The following is a 21,876-nucleotide window of genomic DNA, read 5'->3' on the forward strand; positions in this document are numbered from 1 at the left end:
GATATAGGCATATACATATGTAATTTCCCCCTTATTTTCATTCACCAAACTGTTTTCCATAGTGGCTGTACTATTTTACATTCCCACCAACAATGCACAAGCATTTCAATTTCTCCACATCCCTACCAACACTCGTTAAAAAATAATAGCTATCCTAATGGATATGTAGTGGTATCTCATTGTGGTTTCAATTTGCAAGTCCCTAATTGCTAGGAATGTTGAGCATTTTTTCATGTGCTAATTGGTCATTTGTATATCTTCTTTGGAGTAATATCTATTCAAGTCCTTTGCCCATTTATTAATTAGGTCTTTGGTTTTTACTTTTTGTTGTTGTTGAGTTGTAGGAGTTCTTAACATATTCTGGATACTAAGCCCTTTGCAAATATTTTCTTTCATTCTGTCTGTGGTTTTGTCTTTTGCTCTCTTGATAGTGTCCTTTGATACACAGAAGTTTTTAATTTTGATGAGGTACAGTTTATCTATTTTCTTTCCTGCCTGTGCCATTGGTGTCATATCTAAGAAATCGTTGCCAGATCAAAAGTCACAAAAATTTCTTTCTATATTTTTCTATAAGAGTTTCATAGTTTTAGGTCTTACAGGTAGGTCTTTGATCCATTTTTAATTAATTTTTGTATAAGGTGTAAGATAAGAGTCCAACTTCATTCTTTTGCATATGGATATTCTGTCCAGTTTTCCCAACACCATTTGTTGAAGAGACTGTCCTTTCCCCATTGAATGGTCTTGGCACCCTTGTGGAAAATCGATTGACCATATAAACAAGGGTTTATTTCTGGGCTCTCTATTCTGTTCCATTGGTCTATATGTCTATCCTATGCCAATACCACATTGTTTTGATAACTTTTGCTTTGTATTAAGTTTTCTGATCTTAATTATGTTATATTTTATTTTCAATTGGCAAATAATAATTGTATATATTGAAGTCTGGCTTGAGGAAGTAACCGCTTGAGCTAAAGCTGACCCGAATAATTGTATATATTTATGGGGTACAATGTGATGTTTTGATATATGTTTACAATTTGGAATGATTAAATCAGGCTAATTAACATATGTCTTACTTCACCTACTTATTTTTTGTATGTGGTAAAAACATTTGAAATCTACTCTTTTAGTGATTTTGATATATACAACACGTAGTATTTATTGTAATCACCATTCTGTGTAATAGGTTGATCACTAAAGTTTATTCCTCCTAACTGAAACTTTGTAACATTTGATCAATATCTTCCCTTTGCCCAAGCACCCCTCTCTCCCAGCCTCTGGTAACCATCATTCTACTCTCTACTTAGATAAGTTCAACTTTTTCAGATTCCACGTGTAAATGAGATCACGTGGTATTCGTCCTTCTGTGCCTGGCTTATTTCACTTAGCATAATGTCCTCTAGGTTCATCCATGTTGTTGCAAATGACAGGATTTCTACCTTTTTAAAGGCTGAACAGTATTCCATACCTGTATATACCGCATTTTCTTTATCCATTTATCTGATAATGGACACCTAGGTTGCTTCCATATCTTAGCTATTGTGAACAATGCTGCAATGAACATGATAGTGTGGGTATCTCTTCAGCATAGCAATTTCAATTGCTTTGGTTATAGTATACCCAGAAGTGGGATTACTGGATCATATGGTAATTCTATTTTTCATCTTCTAAGGAACCTTCATACAGTTTTCTGTAATGGGTGTATTAATTTACATCTTCCCTAATAGTGCACAGGGGTTCCCTTTTCTCTACACCCTCACCAACACTTGTTATTTTTCATCTTTTAGATAATAGCCATTGTAACAAGTATCAGATAATATCTTATTGTTTTTTTAATTCGCATTTCCCTGACGATCAATGATGATGAGCATTTTTCATAACTGTGTTGGCCATTTGTTTGTCTTCCTTTGAGAAGTGTCTATTTAGGTCCTTTGCCCATTTTTTGATTGGGTTATTTGTTTTCTTGCTATTGAGTTGTTTGAGTTTGTATTAAGTTTTGAAATCAGGAAGTGCAACTCCAAAGTTGTTACTTCTTTTTCAAGATTGTTTTGGCCATTCAAAGTCCCTTGAGATTCCATATAAATTTTAGGGTGCATTTTTCAATTTCTGCAAAGAATGATGTTGGGATTTTGATAGGGATTGCAGTGAATATGTAGATCACTTTGGGTAGTATTTCCATTTAACGGTATTAAGTCTTCCAATCCATCAGCACGAGATGTCTTTCCATTATTTATGTCTTCTTTGGTCTGTAGTTTTTTTTATTGTAGTGTCTTTGTCTGGCCTTGGTTTCATAAGAGTTATGCTGGCCTCATAAGAGTGAGTTAGGAAGCAAGTGTTCCCTCCTTATATATTCTGGAAGAGTTTGAGAAGGACTGGTGTTAATTTTTATTTAAATGTTTGGTAGAATTAATCAGTGAGCCCGTCTGGTCCAGAGCTTTTCTTTGTTGGGAAGTTTTTGATTACTGACTTAATCTCCCTACTAGTTATATGTCTGTTGAGAGTTTCTATTTTTTCGCAATTTGGTTTTGGTAGATTGTGCGTTTCTAGGAATTTGTCCATTTCACCTAGGTTGTCCAATTTTCTGGCATATAATTGTTAATAGTATTATCTTATAATCCCTATTATTTCTGTAAAATCAGCAGTAGTGTCCCCCCTCTTTTTCTGGTTTTAGTAATTTGTCTTCTCTCTTTTTCTCTTGGTCAATCGAGCTAAAGGTTATTCAATTTTGTTTGTATTTTCAAAGAACCAATTTCGGTTTCATAGATTTTCTCTCTTGTTTTTCTATTCTCTATTTTCTTTATCTCTGCTCTAATCTTTATTTTCTCTTTCTGCTAGTTTTGGCTTTAGTTTGTTCTTTTTCTACTTTTTTTTTTTAATGAAATGAAATTACACGCTAGTGTCAAGTGTTCATTTCTCTGTCACACTTTATTTATTTATTTATTTATTATTTAAAAAATTTTTTTTATTTTGTCTGTATACAATGTGGTTGATTATTGTGGCCCATCACCGAAACCTCCCTCCCTCCTCCCTCTACCCCCTCCCTAAAACAATGTCCTTTCTGTTTGTTTGTCGTATCAACTTCAAGGAATTGTAGTTGTTATGCCTTCTCCCCCGCCCCCGGGTTTTGTGGGTGTGTGTGTGTGTGTGTGTGTGTGTGTGTGTGTGAATTTATTTATTTATTTTTAGCTCCCACCAATAAGTGAGAACATGTGGTATTTCTCTTTCTGTGCCTGACTTGTTTCACTTAATATAATACTCTCAAGGTCCATCCATGTTGTTGCAAATGGCAGTATTTCATTTGTTTTTATAGCTGAGTAGTATTCCATTGTGTAGATGTACCACATTTTCCGTATCCATTCATCCGATGATGGACATTTGGGCTGGTTCCAACTCTTGGCTATTGTAAAGAGTGCTGCAATGAACATTGGGGAACAGGTATACCTTCGACTTGATGATTTCCATTCCTCTGGGTATATTCCCAGCAGTGGGATGGCTGGGTCGTATGGTAGATCTATCTGCAATTGTTTGAGGAACCTCCATACCATTTTCCATAGAGGCTGCACCATTTTGCAGTCCCACCAACAATGTATGAGAGTTCCTTTTTCTCCACAACCTCGCCAGCATTTATCGTTCAGGGTCTTTTGGATTTTAGCCATCCTAACTGGGGTTAGATGGTATCTCAGTGTGGTTTTGATTTGCATTTCCCGGATGCTGAGTGATGTTGAGCATTTTTTCATATGTCTGTTGGCCATTCGTATATCTTCCTTAGAGAAATGCCTATTTAGCTCTTTTGCCCATTTTTTAATTGGGTTGCTTGTTTTTTTCTTGTAAAGTTGTTTGAGTTCCTTATATATTCTGGATATTAATCCTCTGTCAGATGTATATTTTGCAAATATTTTCTCCCACTCTGTTGGTTGTCTTTTAACTCTGTTAATTGTTTCTTTTGCTGTGCAGAAGCTTTTTAGTTTGATATAATCCCATTTGTTTATTTTTCCTTTGGTTGCCTGTGCTTTTGGGGTCATATTCATGAAGTCTGTGCCCAGTCCTATTTCCTGAAGTGTTTCTCCTATGTTTTCTTTAAGAAGTTTTATTGTTTCAGGGTGTATATTTAAATCCTTAATCCATTTTGAGTTGAGTTTAGTGTATCGTGAAAGGTGTGGGTCTAGTTTCATTCTCCTGCATATTGATATCCAGTTCTCCCAGCACCATTTGCTAAAGAGGCAGTCTCTTCCCCAGTGTATAGGCTTGGTGCCTTTGTCAAAGATCAGATGGCTGTAGGTGTGTGGGTTGATTTCTGGATTCTCTATTCTATTCCATTGATCAGTGTGTCTGTTTCTATGCCAGTACCATACTGTTTTGGTTATTATAGCTTTGTAGTATAGTTTAAAGTCAGGTAGTGTCATGCCTCCAGCTTTATTTTTTTTGCTCAGCATTGCTTTGGCTATGCGTGATCTTTTGTTATTCCATATTAATGTCTGGATAGTTCTTTCCATTTCTGAGAAAAATGTCTTTGGAATTTTGATGGGGATTGCATTAAATTTGTATATCACTTTGGGTAGTATGGACATTTTCACTATGTTGATTCTTCCAATCCAAGAGCATGGGATATCTTTCCATCTTCTTGTATCCTCTCTAATTTCTCTCAGCAGTGGTTTGTAGTTCTCATTATAGAGATTTTTCACCTCCTTGGTTAACTCAATTCCTAAGTATTTTATTTTTTTGGTGGCTATTGTAAATGGGCAGGCTTTCTTGATTTCTCGTTCTGCATGTTCACTATTGGAGAAAAGAAATGCTACTGATTTTTGTGTGTTGATTTTGTATCCTGCTACTGTGCTGAAATCATTTATCAATTCCAACAGTTTTTTTGTAGAGGTTTTAGGCTGTTCGATATATAGGATCATGTCATCTGCAAACAGGGACAGCTTGACTTCCTCTTTTCCAATCTGGATGCCCTTTATTTCCTTCTCTTCTCTGATTGGTCTGGCTAGTACTTCCAACACTATGTTGAATAGGAGTGGTGAGAGTGGGCATCCTTGTCTAGTTCCTGTTCTTAAAGGAAAAGCTTTCAGCTTTTCCCCATTCAGGATGATATTGGCAGTGGGTTTGTCATATATGGCTTTAATTATGTTGAGATACTTTCCCTCTATACCTAACTTATAGGTATAGGTCTTTGTCATGAATGAGTGCTAAATTTTATCAAATGCTTTTTCAGCATCTATAGAGATGATCATATGGTCCTTGTGTTTGACTTTATTAATATAGTGTATCACATTTATTGATTTGCGTATGTTAAACCAACTTTGCATCCCTGGGATGAATCCCACTTGATCATGGTGAATAATTTTACGTATGTGTTGCTGTATTCTGTTTGCTAGTATTTTAGTGAGGATTTTTGCATCTATATTCATCAAGGATATCGGCCTGTAGTTTTCTTTTTTGGTCATATCTTTACCTGGTTTTGGTATCAGGATGATGTTTGCTTCATAGAAAGAGTTCGGGAGATTTGCGTCTGTTTCAATCTTTTGGAATAGTTTGTAAAGAATCGGTGTCAATTCCTGTTTGAATGTTTGGTAAAATTCTGCTGTGAATCCATCTGGTCCTGGGCTTTTCTTTGTTGCGAGCTTTCTGATAACAGCTTCAATCTCCTTTATTGTTATTGGTCAGTTCAGATTTTCTACATCTTCATGGCTCAGTTTTGGGAGCTTGTGTGTGTCCAGAAATTTATCCATTTCCTCCAGATTTTCAAACTTTTTGGCGTATAGTTATTCATAGTAGTCTTGAATTATTCCTTGTATTTCAGATGAATCAGTTGTAATATCGCCTTTTTCATTTCTAATTTTGGTTATTTGAATCTTCTCTCTTCTTTTTTTTGTTAGCCATGCTAATGGTTTGTCAATTTTATTTATCTTTTCAAAAAACCAACTTTTTGATTCATTGATCTTTTGTGTTGTTTTTTGGGTTTCAATTTCATTAAGTTCTGCTCTGATCTTAATGATTTCTTTCCGTCTGCTAACTTTAGGTTTGGATTGTTTTGTTTTTCTAGATCTTTAAGGTGAAGTGTTAGGTTGTTCACTTGCCATCTTTCCATTCTTCTGAGGTGAGCATTTAATGCAATAAATTTCCCCCTTAATACTGCTTTTGCAGTATCCCACAGGTTTTGGTATGATGTATCATTATTTTCATTAGTTTCAATAAATTTTTTGATTTCCTGCTTGATTTCTTCTTGGACCCATATGTCATTAAGTAGAATGCTGTTTAATTTCCATGTGTTTGTATAGTTTCCAGAGTTTCTTTTGTTATTGATTTCTAATTTTAATCCATTATGGTCTAAAAAAATACATGGGATAATTCCAATTTTTTTGAATTTATTGAGACTTGATTTGTGACCTAATATGTGATCTATCCTGGAGAATGATCCATGTGCTGATGAGAAGAATGAATATTCTGAGGTTGTTGGATGGAATGTTCTGTAGATATCTGCCAAGTCCAATTGGTCTAGAGTCTTGTTTAGATCTTGTTTCTGTACTGATTCTTTGCCTAGATCATCTGTCTAATATTGAGAGTGGGGTGTTCAGGTCCCCTGCTATTATGGTATTAGTGTCTATTTCCTTCTTTAGGTCTAATAGAGTTTGTTTTATCAATCTGGCTGCTCCAACATTGGGTGCGTACAAATTTATGATTGTTAGGTCTTCTTGATGGATCAGTCCTTTTATCATTAAGTAGTGTCCCTCATTGTCTCTTTTTATGGTTTTTAGTTTAAAGTCTATTTTGTCAGATATAAGAATAGCTACTCCAGCTCGTTTTTCTTTTCTGTTTGCATGGTAAATCTTTTTCCATCCTTTCACTCTAAGTCTATGTGAGTCTTTATGGGTGAGGTGGGTCTCTTGAAGGCAGCATATAGTTGGGTCCTCCTTTTTGATCCAGTCAGCCAGTCTGTGTCTTTTGATTGGGGAATTTAAGCCTTTTACATTAAGAGTTGTTATTGAATAGTGTTGATTTATTCCTAGCATTTTGTTGATTGTTGTTTGGTTGTCTTAGGTGTCTTTTGTTCCTTTCTTTCTGATTTACTGTTTGGTTTCTGTGTTTGTTGGTTCCTTAGGTTGTAGATAGCCTTTTTGTTTGTTTGTTTTCTCTTCATGAATGCCTTTTTTATTATATTAGTGGGTTTAGATTTTTCTTGGGTTTTTATGGCAGTGGTAATTATTTTTCAGGAACCAAACCCAGTACTCCCTTGAGAATTTCTTGTAAGAGTGGTCGTGTGGTGGTGAACTCCCGCAGTTTTTGTTTGTCTGAGAAATATACTATTTGCCCTTCATTTCGGAAGGATAGCCTTGCAGGGTAGAGTATTCTTGGCTGACAATCTCTGTCTTTTAGTATTTTGAATATATCATTCCAGTCCTTTCTGGCTTTTAGGGTTTGTGATGAAAAGTCTGATGTTAGCCTGATTGGGGCTCCCTTACAGGTGATTTGACGCTTCTCTCTTGCAGCTTTTAAGATTCTCTCTTTGTCTTTGAGTTTTGCCAATTTGACTATAACATGTCTTGGAGAAGGCCTTTTTGGGTTGAATACGTTTGGAGATCGTTGAGCTTCCTGGATCTGAAGATCTGTGATTTTTCCTAACCCTGGGAAGTTTTCTGCCACTATTTTGTTGAATATGTTTTTCAATGCAATCACCTTTTTCCTCCCCTTCTGGAATACCTATGACTCGGATATTTGAGCGCTTAAGGTTGTCTGATATCTCTCTCAGATTTTCTTCAATGCCTTTGATTCTTTTTTCTTTTTTTTAAAATCTGCTTGTGTTATTTCAAACAGCCCATCTTCAAGTTCAGAGGTTCTCTCTTCAACTTCCACAAGCCTGCTGGTTAAACTCTCCATTGTGTTTTTTATTTCGCTGAATAACTTCTTCAGTTCGGCAAGTTCTGCTACATTTTTTTTCAGGGCATTGATTTCCTTGTACATTTCCTCTTTCAGGTCCTGTATACTTTTCCTCGTTTCTTCATGATGTCTAGCTGAGTTTTCTTGTATCTCATTCAGTTTCCTTAGAATTATCACTCGAAATTCCTTGTCAGTCATTTCAAGGGCTTCTTGTTCTTTAGGATCTAGAGCTTGAGATTTATTCTTTTGGTGGTGTACTTTTTTGATTTTTCGTATTTCTGGTACCTTTTCTTTGATGTTTATTCATTGTGGCAGGGGGTTTCACAGTCCACAGGTTTGACCCTATTGACTGACTAAGATGTTGCTGTGGTTGCCAATTTCGTATGGCTACCTCAGTGACTCCCTGTTCCCTGCGCTCTGGCCCGGGCTGCTGGGATGTGCCGAGGCACCGCAGAGTGTGTGGTCTCTGTAGAGCTTCCCCTTCCCCTGCAGGATGTCTCCCTGCTCTGTGCGCACTAGGCCGAGCTTGGGATGGGGCCGGGTGGGCGGTGAAGCCTATCTGCTGCTGGATTGCGCAGCAGCAGCGTGGACCCTGTGGAGTTCCTGCCTCCCCTGCCGGATGTCTCCCCGCTCTGTGTGCACTGGGCTGGGCTGGGAATGAAGCCGGGTGGCTGCGGTGAAGCCTACCTGTTGGATCACGCAGTGGCGGCCCGCAGGGCGTGTGGTCTCCGTGGAGCTTCTGCCTCTCCCGCTGGACGTCTCCCTGTCTCCGCTGCAGGTTGATTCGCTTCCAGCTCCAGGGACAGGCGGGTGGGGGCGGGGGGCCAGAAGCCGCAGTCACCGCTGCAGCCCGGGTTGACACACGCTGGCTCAGGCCTCCACTTTCCAGTCTGCAGCTGTGGCTTCGATGCCGGCCGTGCCGCACCAGTGGGTCGCACGCACGGGTTGGGGGAAGATTCCCAGTTCTCAGCAGGGTAAAGACAGCCTTTCCAAGCCGTTCCTTTGCGCCAATTCTGCTACAGCTGCTTCTGGTGCAGGCCTCAGGCTGCTTCTATTCGTGGCAGAAAAGCGGCAGGCAGCTCTCCTCTTCCGCCATCTTGACCTCCACTGTAGTGTTGAGCAAAGGGAAGGCTCTGGTTTCAGGGCGCAAAATGAAAGTCACAGAGAAATCCTGCAGCTCCAGGGGCTCCCCCATGGGCCGAGCCGGAGCAGCTCCGCACTTTCGCCGTGGAGAAAGAGAATAGACGGCTGCACCTCTGGTGGCGGCGGCAGCGGCTCCTTTTTCTACTTTTTTAAGGTGTAAAGTTAGGTGTTTGTTTGAGATGTTTCTTCTTCTTCTTTTTTTTTTAAAGATGACCGGTAAGGGGATCTTAACCCTTGGCTTGGTGTTGTCAGCACCACGCTCTCCAAGTGAGCTAACCAGCCATCCCTATATGGGATCCAAACCCGTGGCCTTGGTGGTATCAGCACCGCACTCTCCCGAGTGAGCCACGGGCTGGCCCTTGTTTCTTCTTTTTTAATGTAACCATTTACAACTATTTACAGCTGTAAACTTTCCCGCGGCCTTGGTGTTATCAGCACCACACTCTCCCGAGTGAGCCACAGGCTGGCCCCTTCTCCTTTATTTTTGAAAGATAGTTTGACCAAATGTAGAATTCTTGGTTGATAGTTTTTTCTTTCAGCATTTTGAATATGTGATCCCATTGCCTTCTGGCCACCATAGTTCCTGAGGAGAAATCAGCCATTAATTTTATTAAGGATTCTATGTACATCATGAGTCACTTCTTCCTTCATGCTTTCAAAATTCTCTCTTTATCTTTGGCTTCCAACCATTTAACTATAATGTGTCTCAGTATGGATCTGTTGAGTTTATCCTGCTTGGAATTTGTTGAGATTTTTTGATCTGTTATGTCTTTTATCAAATTTAGGAAATTATCATCCATTTACACCCCTTTCTCTTTCTCCTCTGTCTCTGGGAATCTCATTATATTTATGTTAATATTCTTGATAGCATCCCACAAGCCTCTTAGGCTATATTAATTTTTCTTCTTCTTTTTTTTTTTCTTCCTGCACCACAGACTGGATAATCTGAATTAATCTACCTTCAATTTCACTGATTCTTTCTTCTGCTTGCACAAATCTGCTGTTGAACTCCTCTAGTAAATTTATTATTGCCATTATTGTACTTTTCAACTTCAGAATTTCTATTTGGTTCCTTTTTATAAATTCTGTCTCTTTATTAACATTCTCTATTTGGTGTCACATCATTCTCCTGGTTTCCTTTAGTTCTTTGCCCTTGGTTTTCTTTAGCTCTTTGACTATTTTTAAGACAGTTAACTTAAAGTTTTTGTCTAGTAGGCACAGCTGCAGCCTTAACGCTAGAGCTGGAGCTGCCGCGCCAGTTGCCCAGCAGGTCCTCACCCAACTAATCCCTGTCCCAGAGCTTCATCGGACACGCCTGCCAGCAAGCCGTCCCTGCCACCCTCTTCTTTCCTCCGCTCTTTCTCTTCCGTCTAGCTCAGTCTGTGGTGAGCTCGAAAGGCGGAGGCCTGGGGATGCCCCAAACCCCTTCTGCCCATCGCAAGTGCCACTACTGCCATGGGCCTCACCATCTCATCTCTCTTCTCCTGCCTCTTCGGCAAGAAGCAGATGCGTATTTTGATGGTAGGATTGGATGCTGCTGGCCAGAGGACCATTCTTTATAAACTGAAGTTAGGGAAGATAGTCACCACCATACCTACCATTGGTTTTAACGTGGAAACAGTAGAATATAAGCACCTTTGTTTCACAGTATGGGATGTTGGTGGTCAAGATAAATTTCAGCCTCTCTGGAGGCATTCTTTCCAGAATACCCAGAGTCTTATTTTTGTGGTAGATAACAATGATCATGAAAGAATTCAGGAAGGAGAAGAAGTGCTGCAGAAAATGTTTGAGCAAGATGAGTTGCGAGATGCAGTGCTGTTGCTTTTGCAAACAAACAGGATTTGCCAAATGCTATGGCCATCAGTGAAATGACAGATAAATTAGGTCTTCAGTCTCTTCATCACAGAACATGGTATGTTCAAGCCACTTGTGCTATATCAGGAAATGGTCTGTGTGAGGGGCTGTCAAATGAGCTTTCAGAACGTTAAATGAAACTGGATATCTAACCAAGGACACATTTGATAGAATTGATCTAGGCTTGTTACAACAAAATTGGTTTGTATCTTGGTTATTAAACTATCTGGGACTGGTTTGGACGGCACATTACAGCGTTTAAACTTATTTTGGTGCCAATTATTGTTTACCAAGTATAATGTTGCTATTTAGCAATACACTTGGTTTTAAAGAAATTCTCCTTGGGGAAAAAAGTATTCTCTTTTAATTTTACTTCCCTTAAACCTAAATGCCTGGACATAGTTATTGTGATACCTTTAAATAAATCTGTTTTGAATGTTTTTTGAGCCCACAACAAACAAGGTTTTAAAGTTATCCCCTTGCTACTTTACTGATACTTTTATCATTCCTGGGACAGTCTGCTGATTTAAAAATGTAGTGTTCCGTTTGTATTTATTTCTCTCCCTTGCCAAAAGTATTTTTTAGTACTGCTTGTACCAGCCAGGGAAATACTCCAAAACCCTATTCAGCTGTCTTGCACTGAGGGACTTATTTTTCCCCCATTATTGACTCCTGGCTTTCATCAGCCAAACTTAACCTTGGCGTGGCTTGGATTTAAACCTAATTAATTCTGTGCTGGTTGCAAAGAGTTCATATTGAGTTGGTTTTTAATAGCAGGTTGTCTTCCTTTATAGTGTATCTTTTTTATGTTGCATTTTGCATTTGGTATCGGCCTCTTTGCCCAGTATATGATAATTCTGCTAATGTTTTATTGTTTATGATGAACATATTTTCATTAAAACTTTTTGCAAAACTCATCAGATTCAATGAATAAGTTTTCTTCATAACCCATTTGGAATTATTCCTAATAAAATGATAAAATATTAATAAATAAATAAATAAAGTTTTTGTCTAGTAAATCCAATGTCTCAGCTTCTTCAGGGACAGTTTCTTTTCTTTTTTTGAAAAAATTTTAATTGACACCTTGTAATTATACATATTTATGGGGTACAATATGATGTTTTGATACATATATATGTTGTATAGTAATCAGGTTAGGGTAGTTAATGTATCCATCACCTCATGTATTTATCATTTCTCTGTGGTAAAAATATTCAAAAGCCTCTCTTCTAGATATTATGTAATATACAATACTTAACTGTTGACCTAGTCCACCCCACAAGGCCACTATTAACTAAAGAAAAGCATAAAAACATCAATTCTATAACACTGCAATATAATAAAGTAACATTGAAGAAATGGTCCCGGTAGGCTGGACTAATATTCAGTAAGTATTCACTTTGGAACCTTTGGAATTATGTTTAACCCAATGCTCATGTAAAAAACATGTTTGTTTACTCAAAAATCGTTTTCAGCTTTAGAATAAGCCAACACGCATTCAGGGTTTCTCATTTTCCCAGATATTTTCAGTAAAACTTCATTTCTCCCCATAATTACATGAATAATCCCATACAGAGCTATAGTCACTCACATAAGCATAAGTATATATTTACTTACTTTTCTATAATAAAAATGATCTCAAAAATATATTTCTGTTTCTACCCTATATTCTGATCACTTTCTATGTGGCTAAGTCAAAAGAAAATTTAACCTCATCTGCTATTGCTTGGCCTAGAGTTACAGGTGAATCTCACTGCTCAAGGCTTATACTGTAGGGAAGCAACTTTCCTAAGAAAGTGATACAAATGAGGGAGCATCCTGGGAACAAACAACAGAAAGAGATAAGGATAAAGTTGATGTCAGATCTAGAAATTGGGACTGTCTGCAAGCCTTTCAGTAAAGTCCTGCCAGTTTGGTCTTCTGTTCTGACAGAAGTAGTACTTTCCTAATCATAGTGAGATAGAAATTAAATGCATCTGATACTCATCTTGGGGAAATGTGATACACTTGGTCCTTATTTACCAGTCATTTGTACACATCTCCTGATGTTTTGATTAGTGGGTCATAACATATTAGAAACTATCAACCTAAAAATGCTATTAATCTTTGCTCACTGGAATAATGATACAAACTACTAGGACATCAGTAAGAACTATCATGTTTTATAGCTGCAGTGGGATTTATTTAATTAGAAAAATGTAGGGCTAAACTGGAATTTGGTGGAAGTTCAGAGTTTATACAGCACCAAGTCTATGTTTAAGAGCTTTTGATTCTTTACATGGGCTGGGCTTAAAGAATTGTAGCATATGTAAAAATTAATATAGATATGCTAAGTTCTGTTTATAGTCATATTACCTAGCTTGACCAGGAACGTTGTGTCTCCTTTGCGTGGAAATTAGAGAAGCTGCTCATTTTGCAGCCTGTGCCTTTGCCTCAGCAATGCCGGTAACTCCGCTGGGTGCACCAAGTGTATGAGCAGAATTAAGATGCTTTATTTGGCCCTTCTGTTAATATCACCATCATTTTACCTTATTTTTCTTCATTATTATTTTTAATTCTTATCCCCCCAAATTAGTCCTAACCAATAATATTTTACTTCTGCTGAGAATGGTCTTTAGTTTCCCTTATTTCTTTATTTAGGCGAAATTTTAATTTTAAGGGTGTTTGGAAGATACTATATATTTCAGTGAATATTTTTCCATGTATAAAGCCCATCAGCTGTAACACTGCTTGAATTGTTGCTTCTGCTATCATTTCTCTTTAGTTTAATTTATCTATCTTATGTGCCCTCTGTTACTTCTTTGTTCCTGGGAGCTGCCCAGTAAGATTAAACTAACAGACATTTTCATTCCTATTGAAACACTAGAAAAATTTTATGTGGTACAAGGACACTGTAGTGAACTTGGTCATTTTTGCTGTTTTTCTGAGAATTGCTTAGTCTAAGTCTGGAAAAGGAATTCTAGGCTTATGAACCTTTTATCTGTTTTCCCACAGTTCAATTTTTTTATTGTGTTTTTTATTATCATTTTTTTATCATTATACAGTGTAATTGATTTTCGTGGCCCTTTACTGATTCCTCCCTTTCTCCCTTCCCTCTCCCCCTTTCCCATCCCTGGCAACCTCAGTTCCCACAGTTCAATTTTATCTTCTCACCTTTTGAATAACCACTTGAGTATGTATGAGAAGATTTGAAATGAGTCCAAAGTGTTCTGGGCTCTACTGTAATGATCTATGCCCAACAGGGGGCATAAATATTTACCTTGTCACGGATAGCTGAGAAACTGAAAGATCCAGGTACTGATGAAGAAACTAGGGCATAATCTTTATTTTAAAATCGCTTTTTAATTTTTATTTTAAAATCACTTAATAACGAGTTAGACTATAACTGAGCACAGCTTATTCCAGGAATGCAAGGGTAGTTACACATAAGAAAATTTGTCATTATAATCCTAATGGATTAAAATTGAATTAAAGGAGAAAACCCTGTGATCACATAAATAAATAATGAAAAGGAATTTGATAAAATTCAGCAGGAATTCCTAATAAGAACTCTAAGTAAAATAGAAATAATAAACTACCTAAATATAATAGTCTATTTACCAAAATGCAACAGCAAGTAGTACCAAAAGACTAAGTAGCAAAAGACTAAAATCATTTTTATTATTAGAAGCAAAGACTATATAGACATATTATTGTCATTATTATTTAATTTTGGATATTCTAGACCTGTGCTGTTCAATACAGTAGCTACTAGCCACATGTGGATATCTACATTTAAATTAATCAAAATTAAATTTAAAAATTAGTTCTTCAGTCTCACTAGCCACATTTAGAATGCTGAATAGCCCCATGTATCTAGTGGTTACCAAAAAGACAGCACAGCTATAGAGCATTTCCATCGTCACAGAAAATTATATTGGACAATGCTGTTCTAGAGAATAAATTAAGACAAGAAAATCTGTATACTTAGTGAGAAAGATGAGATTAAATGATGTATCTTTTCACTAATGTAAGCTTGTATACATAGAAAACCCAAGGGGCTTTAGTAAAAAGAAATCTATAATTAATAAGAGAATTTGGATTCACAATAAATACACAACAATAATGTTCTATATTATAGTTGTACATGCCTAGAAATGGAAATGGAAAAAAATATTACATTTACAATAGCAGAAAAAAAGAACTTATTAAATATTTTGGAATAAATTTAACCAGAAAGGCACAGGATTTTATAAAGAAAACTATAGAATCTTATAAATATTTTATAAATATAAAACAATCTCTGAGCTCATGAAAAGGCACAAGCAGTGTTCTTGAATGAGGAGAGTTTATAATAAAAATTCAAATCTCCCCAAATTAATATATAAATGCAATGCAATTTCAATTGAAATCCCAGCAGGGGTTTTTTCCCTTTTCTTTCTTTCTTTCTTTCTTCCTTCCTTCCTTCCTTCCTTCCTTCCTTCCTTCCTTCCTTCCTTCCTTCCTTCCTTCCTTCCTTCCTTCCTTCCTTTCTTTTCTCTCTCTCTCTTTCTTTCTTTCTTTTTCTTTCTTCTTCTTCTTTTTTTTTTTTGTGATTGGATTAAAATGAGTGGCCAAGAAAAGTCTGAAAAGTAAGAACACTGAAGGAGGATTTGCCTTGACAGGTGTTAGAAAAACGATTAGGACAGTATGATCAAACCAACATAATATTAAGATAAGATTAGACAAATAGATCAGTGGAACAGAAGAGCAAATCTAGAATGAGATTCCAGGATATGTGAAAAGTTAATGTGTGACAAAGGCAGTAGGTCAGTTCATCAGGAAAAGGATAGATCATTTAATTATTGATTCTGGCACAATTGGCTATCCATTTGGAAGAAATAAAAATGCATTCCTTTCTTACACAATTTAGAAAAATAAATTCCAGATGGATTAATACTTGCTATAAAAGTAAAATGGTAAAAATGGAAAGTCTGTGGTAAAAATGGAAAGTAAAATGGTAAAAATAGAAAGTCTGTGGCAAAGGAAATCTTTCTAACAAAAACTGAAGATCCAAACTTATATAAGAGATAGACCTATTCAACTGTATAAGTATTAAAAATATAACTTTCAGAAACATGAAAATAAATCAGTTTACTTCCAGTTCAAAATTAAGATTATAGAATTTTTACTCAGCTTTGATTTTACATTCCTGTCTCTTTTATGCTGAAAATCTTGGTTGCTAATGACATTAACATAATTATTTACTTTATCCTACAATATATTTCTAATAGTTTTAAAATAACAGTTCCAGTATTCTTACTAACAAGTATGGATATTGAATGCAATTTGAGATTTCTTTGTGATTCTTTTTGTCTTTGGGGTATATCCCACCAGTTTACTGAAATTACTGTGCTTTAAAGTAACCTGGATTAATTCTTCTTTGTGTTGTTCTACTAACAACTGATATATATTTAGAATCATTTGCTGTATTTATTTTGCTTTCAATTTTTAGAGATTTTTTTGGTTTGATTTTTGTTATAATTATGAAAAAAAAATTATATGACTCCAATGTCAAAACTATGAAAGATACATCCAGAGAAGTCTAGCTTTCATTCCTGACCTCTAGCAGCCTGTTTCCTCCTTCTTAGAGGTACACATTTTCATTAGCTCTTAGTTTATACTCAGGTTGTTTATTTTTGAAAACATAAATAGGGGCCGACCCCGTGGCTCACTCGGGAGCGCGCGCAGCGGCGGCGGGAGCGCGCGCAGCGGCGCTGGGAGAGCAGCGGCCGCGGGTTCGGACCCTATATAGGGATGGCCGGTGCGCTCACTGGCTGAGCGCGCTGCCGGCGACACCAAGCCAACGGTTACGATCCCCTTACCGATCACGTTAAAAAAATAATAAAATAAAATAAAATAATATAAAACATAAATAGTAGTTATACATGTTCTTATTTCCCCCCTTTCTTTCATAAAAGGTAGCATACTGTTCTGTGCCTTGCTTTTTTCACTTAACCGTGTATCCTGGAGATTATTCCATAGCAATATATACAAATCTTTCTCATTTCTTTTTACAGCTGCATGGTATTACCATATTTTATCCAGCAAATCTCCTGTGATGGACAGTTCGGTGGTTTAAGAGTGGCAAAAATTCATTGCTGGTGGGTATGTGAGAAAATATTATTCTTATACATTGATGGTAGAAATATTTAGTATTACAGTCATGTTAAGCAATCTGGGACTATCTATTGAAAATATTAAAGCTGTATATAATATGATACCGTTTTTAAAAACAACCAGTGATCAAAAAACATTATCTATCCCTCTTTATAGGAGTTTTTAAGTATGGGTAAAATGTATAGATACATATTAGGTTGTTAATATGTGTGGCAGGGGTAGAAGTGGAGAGGAGGTGGGGTAGCCAAGCCAAAAAGAAAAAAAAAAAAGAAAAGAAAAGAAAAGAAAAAAAGGCTGTGGTTAATTTTTTTTTTTTTTTTAGAAGCATGTATATATTCACATTTATACATTTAGGTAAAACTGTGTGGATATATCTGAAAATATTGTTTTAATTATTTAGAAAATATAATAGGTAAGAAAAAAGATCCCATTTAGTACAGTAGCATACAATTTTAGATTATCTAGGAATGAAATATAGGTAAGGACCTATATGAAAAGAACTTTGAAGCTTTAATGAGAGACGTAAAAGAAGACTTGAAAGAGACATTCTATATTTTATATTCTATATTGCATGAAGGGAAGACTCAATATTCAAAAATGTGCTCTTAAATTATTTGTAATTGTAATGCAATTCCAATAGGATTTTTATTTTGGAATTTGTTCAAATATTCTGAATTTCACCTAGAAGAAGAAACAGTCAATTTTGGGAGAGAACAGTGAGGGGTACTTGCTCTACTAGATATTAAAATGCATTATAAAGCCACAGCAAATAAGACAGTACTGCAATGGCACAAAAATAGGGCATGGATAAGGTGACCAACCATCCAGGTTTTCCCAGGACTGAGAGGTTTCCCAGGATATGAGACTTTTAGTGCTAAGACTGAGACAGTCCTGAGCAAACTGGAATAGCTAGTCATCTTAACAGCAGAAAATAACAGGCAGCCCAGAAACAAACCATAATAGGTCATAGAGAATCACAAATCAGTGGGAAAAGGAAGGATTTTGTAAGAGATGAGGCTCAGAGAAATGGTAACTATTTGGAAAAAATAAATTAGGCTTCTACTTTATATGATATACCAAAATAAATTCCAAATAGATCGGTGAATTAGATATAAATTTAAAAAGTGAAAATATAAAACAGTAATGGGAGAAAGATAAGTACAAATAGAAAAAAAAAGAAATTATATAGGTAAACATTTCCCTCGTTTTGGTATGGGGAAGAACTTTCTAAATATAAAACAGCAGAAGTTATCACAGATGAAAATATTGACATATTTGAATGTAGAATTCAAAATTTTGAAATATATTAGAAAACAGCACACATAAATTGAGAAAGACAAATTATAAATTGGCCAATTATATGTAGAATCTGAAAACTTCCAACTCAGAGAAGCAGAGAGTAGAGCAATAGTTTCCAGGGCTGGGGTTTGGGGGAAATGAGGATATGTTGGTCAAAGGGTAATTTCAGTTATAAGATGAATAAGTTCTGGGGATCTAATGTACAGCATGGTGATTATAGTTAATAATAATATATTGTTTGCTTAAAATTTGCTAAGAGAGTGCATCCTAAGTGTCCTCACCACACACACACACACACACACACACACACACAGTAACTGTGTGGTAAAAGGATGTGTTAATTAATTTGATTGTGATAATCATTACACAATGTATATCATATTATCACATTGTATACCTTGAATATATACATTTATTATTTGTCAGTTATATCGCAGTAAGGCTGAAAATATTATAAACGGGAAGTAAAAGATTTGCAAAAAGATATGACAGCCACAGCCAAAAGGATCCTAAGAGACATGACAACTAAATGTAATGTGGTATCCTGGATGGTATTCTGGCACAGAAAAAGGACATTAGGTAAAAATTATTTCTATAGTTTCTGAATAAAGTATAGATTTTAGTTAGCCATAATGTGTCATTATTCGTTCATTAATTAGGACAAATGTACCATAGTAATGCAAGGTGTTAACGATAGGAGAAATTGGGTGTGAGGTATGTGAGAACTCTGTGCTATTTGCACAACTTTTCTGTAACTGTAAAGCTATTTTAAAATTAAAAGTTTATTAAAAATATATATGATAAAACTGGTTAACATCCCTACTATATAACTATACATAAAACAATATTAACTTATGTATATAACATATATGCATAGATAACATATATATTATATAACCGTATAACATACAAATTAGAAAAAAGAACATCTCTAAAGAAAAAGAGCAAAGGATATAAATAAGTGGTCAATATATGAAAAAAAAAATCAACCTTACTCTCATACATTGCCAATGGGTATGTAGATGGTTTCAACCTTTGTGGGAAGCAGTTTGCCAACATATATTAGGAGCCTTAAAACGTCATACTTTTTGACTAAGTCCACTACAGAGTAACTACCCTACACAGTTTACTTGAAATGCATATGATGTTTTACGGGTAAGGATGTGCTTCACTGGGTTATTTATAATAGGAAATAAATGGAAAAGATCTAAATGTGCAACATTTAAGGAATAAGAGTATTGTGGTGAGCTTTATGATTTGTGCATACTGTTAAATCATTAAAAAGATGTAGAAGAATAGTGTACTATAACAATCAAGAGCATGGGTTTTGGAAACAGATCTGAATTCAAGTAGAAGCACTATTGGCCATGTGATTTGGGGCAAACCACCTAACAGTCTTTCTAAACCCTACTATGAGAACAGTTGCTAACCCATTGGGGTTTTGTGAAGATTAAATGGGATTATTCATGTGTTTAGCACAGTGCCTGGCAGATGGCTTAGTAACTAGTAACTCACAATAATTCTACAATGTAAATTTTTACTAACTGAGGAAATGGAATCAGAGAGAGGATGAGTCACTTGCCCAATGCCATCCAGCTAGTAAATGGTGTGCTGGGACTCAAACCCAGAAAGTTTGACTTCAAAACCCTTGCTTATAACCACAATCCTAAAATGTTAGCTGCTATTTATGCTGTTACTACTGTCCCTGCTGCTGCTGCTTAATAACATGGGAAAATGCTTATGGTAAAATATTAAGTAAAAAAAGAAGACAGAATTGTATGTATAGTATTGTTCTGATTTTGCTTTGAAACTTTTTTTTTTTTTTTTTTTAAAGATGACCGGTAAGGGGATCTTAACCCTTGACTTGGAGTGGTCAGCACCACGCTCACCCAGTGAGCGAACCGGCCATCCGTATATGGGATCCGAACCCGGGGCCTTGGTGTTATTAGCACCACACTCTCCCGAGTGAGCCACGGGCCGGCCCGCTTTGAAACTTTTGAATTGTGCATAAACATGCATAGATAAAAAAGTCTGGAAGAAAATATATCAATACATTAAAAATGATTATCCTTTGGGTAAAGTGTTTAGAACAATCCTGGTGCATTGAAAATATTAAATATTATCATTATAATCATTTGTTTTGATGTTCTGAAGATTCACCAAAATGATCTAAATGTGAATTTAGTTGTATTTATCCTGCTCAGGACTCATACTTCCTGAATCTGAGGATTCATGTTTTTAGTTCATCAGTTCTGGAACACCCTCAGCCATTACTTCTTTGAATATTAATTTTTTTTCTGTTTGACCTCTATGTCTCTACCTCTCTTTCATATATTTATATATTTCATTTTTTAAATTTCTCTGCTGCATTCTGTGTATCTATATTCCAGTTTACCACTTTTCTCTTTAGCTGTGCCTAATCTGTGGTTTAATATGTCCATTGAGTTTTTAATTTAAAAAATTTTTTTGTTGCTAGAATTCTTTTTCAAAACTATCTGGTATTTTTTTTTAATAGTGTCTTCTTTTCTTATGTTTTCAATTATGTCTTTAATTATTTTAAGCATAATTATTTTATAGTGTGTATTAGATGATTCTATTATCTGAAGATCTTGGGGTCCAAGCCTGTTTATTGTATCTTCAGACATTTACTTAATGGTGGGGTGTTTCATCGTGTGTTTTGTACTTTTTTATTGTAAGTTGTGTTTAGTGTGCCTTTACCTGTGGTGAGCTTGTGAAGGATACATCCTTCGAGAGCTGTTTTATGTTGCTTCTGTCGGGTAGTTCAAGGGATAGCAATACCCAAGAACCACTGTATGCTCATTTTTTGGCCTGAAGGAGTTACACGTTTTGAATCCCAACCCCATGTGAAAGCAGGCCTGCAGTTACAAATCCTCATATGGAGACCTTTTTACTCCCTTCCTAGCACCCAGATTGTCTCCTTATGCTAGTGAATGGATTTTTCTCTAGTTCACCCTTAATGAAGGCATAGTCCTTTGAAAGTCCCAACTTTCTACAGGTGTCTCAGTTCCAACCCCCCACCTTACTTAGGCCCAAGGGTCTGTCTCCTGCCTCTACAAAGCCATCAAAATGTAAGCACCTTACTTAGTGAGATAGCCAAGGTGCCTGCACCTCACCAGTACAGCAGCTGAGATGTCAGCTCGAACCAAATGCTCTGGTTTTCGGTTTTCCACTTCGTGTTTTGACTCCTGGTAATTTCCTTTACTTACTTGCAAGCTCTGGTGTACATTTAAAGGGATGTTATACAAGGGTACTTCAAAAAGTTCATGGAAAGATTCATATTATCTTTCAATTCTATTTTTCCATTAACTTTTTCAAGTACCCTTGTATTTTATTCAGTATTTCTAAGTGTTCTATAGTGTGGGATGACTTTCAGTTTATTTCAGCCACCATATTACTGGAAATGGACATCAGGGATTATTTTAAAAGGGAAATAATTTTAGGATGGCGGGCAACATTGTCTTAGATGTTAATTCTTTATTCAGACACTCACATGATTGTAATCTGCCTAAAACATGTGCTTGACATCCTTTAGAGGTTCCCCATCGC

At 36.2% G+C, this 21,876-nt stretch overlaps 1 pseudogene; it reads left to right on the top strand.

The window, feature by feature from the left end:
- Positions 1-10,473: 10,473 nt before the first annotated feature.
- LOC134367517 (ADP-ribosylation factor 4-like) lies at positions 10,474-11,006 on the top strand (annotated as a pseudogene).
- Positions 11,007-21,876: the final 10,870 nt, after the last annotated feature.

Source organism: Cynocephalus volans, chromosome X (genome assembly GCF_027409185.1).
Source record: "Cynocephalus volans isolate mCynVol1 chromosome X, mCynVol1.pri, whole genome shotgun sequence".
NCBI lineage: Eukaryota > Metazoa > Chordata > Mammalia > Dermoptera > Cynocephalidae > Cynocephalus > Cynocephalus volans.